The sequence below is a fragment of the Orycteropus afer genome, unplaced genomic scaffold (genome assembly GCF_000298275.1).
Source record: "Orycteropus afer afer isolate SDZICR_OR568_19922 unplaced genomic scaffold, OryAfe1.0 scaffold00002, whole genome shotgun sequence".
In the NCBI taxonomy this organism is placed as follows: domain Eukaryota; kingdom Metazoa; phylum Chordata; class Mammalia; order Tubulidentata; family Orycteropodidae; genus Orycteropus; species Orycteropus afer.
Genome location: NW_006921589.1, coordinates 31,956,857 through 31,959,696, shown reverse-complemented (window position 1 = coordinate 31,959,696; position 2,840 = coordinate 31,956,857).

Sequence of the window (2,840 nt, the reverse complement as noted above, 5' to 3'; positions counted from 1 at the left end):
GCACATAACAACAACAACAACATCATTTTATAATCAAGGAAACAGAATATGGTTTGCAAAGTTAAAGGTAGTATATATAATCATTGCTGTTGCTATCATCTGTATCATCACGATTGATTCTGGGGCCTGGATTCCACTGACCAGGCACTTTGCTTTTTTTTTTTATTTTTTGCATTTTTTAGGAGATTAGGCTTTCTCAAAGGAGCCCGAGCGGTGCAGTGGTTAAGTGCTTAGCTGCTAACCGAAAGGTTGGCAGTTCAAACCCACCAGCCACTCTACAGGAGAAAGACATGGTACTAGCAGTCTGCTCCCATAAAGATTTATAGCCTTGGCAACACTGTGGGACAGTTCTACTCTGTTCTATAAGGTCACTATGAATTGGAATCAATGCAACAGCAACAGGTTTTATTTGGGGGCTTTCTCACCTCCTCTTATGTAAAGTCTATATAAACTTCTTCTGGTTGATAGGGCAAGAGGAAGGACAACCTCAAGTTCAGGAACACCCCTGTCTTCTGAGAGCTTACTCTTGGGCAGGCTCCCTCTGGGTAAGTACTAACCCCTAATTCCCCATGACTGTCAAAGGCTGCAAAGGAGAGATGAAAACTCAAGAAGTGTGGACTTAAAAACAGGGACACAAACACATGCACAATGTTCACTGCAGCATTATTCTCAATAGCTAAAAGGTGGAAAGAACCCAAGAGTCCATCAAGAGGTGAACAGATAAACCAGATGTGGTACATACATACAGTAGAGTATTATTCAGCTACATGTAGAAATGAAGTCCTGATACATGCTATGACATGGATGAACCTTGAAAATAGTATGTTAAGTGAAGTAAACCAGCCACAAAAGGACAAACATTCTATAATCCCACTTTTATGAAATACCTAGAATAACCAAATGCATTGTGACAGAAAATAGATTAGTGGTCAGCATGGGCTGGGGGAAGGAGGTCAAGGAGTTAGTTATTGCTTAATAACTTCCATCATTTCTGCTTAATGGGAACGGAGTTCTGTTTAGGGTGATGAAACAGTTCTTTAAATAAATAGTGGTGACGGTTGCACAATATTGTGAATATAATTAATGCCGCAGGATTGTATACTTAGAAATGATTAAAATGGCAAATTTATGTTATATGTACTTTACCACAAAGAAAAAGGGGGGGGGGGATTCTGACTCCAGGTCAATTTTAACTAATCACTAACAATTATTGAGCTTGAGCACTCACTGTTTGATAGGCATTATTTAATTTGGTCTTCCCGTTTTGCAGATGAGGAAACTGAAGTAGAGAAAGGATAAGTAACAAAGTCAAGAGGCAGGCAAATGACAGGACCAAGATCATGAATCCAGGGTGACCCCCATTTCCCCTTTGCATTTCCAATTAGGCGTCAAACATTCTAGAAACCTATTTCCCCACCCCTTCTCCTTTTCTCTCTCACCTTAAAATTTCCCTTCCCTATAAAGGTACCATGGGATGACTCACATCCATGTCTTTGTCCCCCCTCGCCCCCTGTTTAAGAGGCTACTTCTGGAGAAAGAATCTGGGGAGGAGAACTGTAGTGGCTGTTTTCAATTCTAAACTCTGATGCATCCAAAGCCAGCACCCTGCTCGGGCACCATGCCCATGCAGTTCCCAGGAACCCTCTTGGGCACTTCCTAAGTGATGATAAAGATGGTGTTGATGGTGATGACAGTCAGAGTGGAGCAGGAGACTGGAACATTAGGGACAGGGCAGGACAAACTGGGTAAGTCTATAATTTGCTAAACCCTACATTGAAATCTTCGTCAGCCACAAAATTGCTATGTTCATGCCTAGACTTCCAGTCTAATTCTAATATTCTGCAGCCATCCTGGGCCTTCCCAAGGTCCTGGGTATGGAGTCATCAGGTGACTCCCACAGCCCTGGCTTTCACAGAGCTCCTGACGCCTGCAGCGTGGATACAGCCTCCTCTGGGCTGGCTCCAGAGTGCCTGGATTCGGAAGCAAAAGAAGCTTTCAGCTGTCCCCACCCCTTGGACCGGTTTCCAGCTTGAGACAATGCACTTGTCAAAGCCCTGTGGAATCGCCAGGCTAGGCACAATCTAAACATTCGTGTAGTTACAGGATAATAATTACACATTCCGTGTTCATAACACCTTTCTTCCCTAGAGCTGCTGGCTTCTCCCATTATCTCATTAATCCTCCCATCCCTGGCAGGCAGGGAGGGCCCAGGTGTGATTATCTGCATTTCACAGAGGAAGAAGGCAAAGGGAGGGAGACAGGAGAGAGGAGGTGCTCGCCCAGGGTCACACATTAGTCACATGGTTTAGGTGAAGTGTATGCTACAGCCTCAGCCAGAAAAGCATGCAATAATAATGGCTGCCCCGGTGGCATCACTGGGAGGGGTGGCGGGCTGCACTGGGTGACACAGTCACAGGGGGTGACACCAAAGTGACCAACTATAAAATTTGTGTGCAGTGTTTCAACAGAAATTTAATACTTTTTATAAAAATATCACTGCAGTCAGTTGTAACAACAAAAATATTTTTCATAAGCCCAGCTTACATGTATCAATATACCTATAAGGCTAAAACTCTATGCTAATTTACTTTTTGAACCTTCTAATGTGCAATGGTCAAACCTGTCATTGTTACCCAATTACAGAAATACTTCAAATCACATGGTTCCATCCACATGCTGTTGTTTTGTTGAGGCCAGTTTTTTATAGTTGCTGATTTTGTCAAATTTTCTGGTGCTTTAGCTACAATATTGTGGTAAGTAGTATCTGTAAACCTATATAAATGACTTTTTTGATAATGAAGAAGTAACTAAATGAAAGGGAGAAAAGGTTTTTTAAAAAT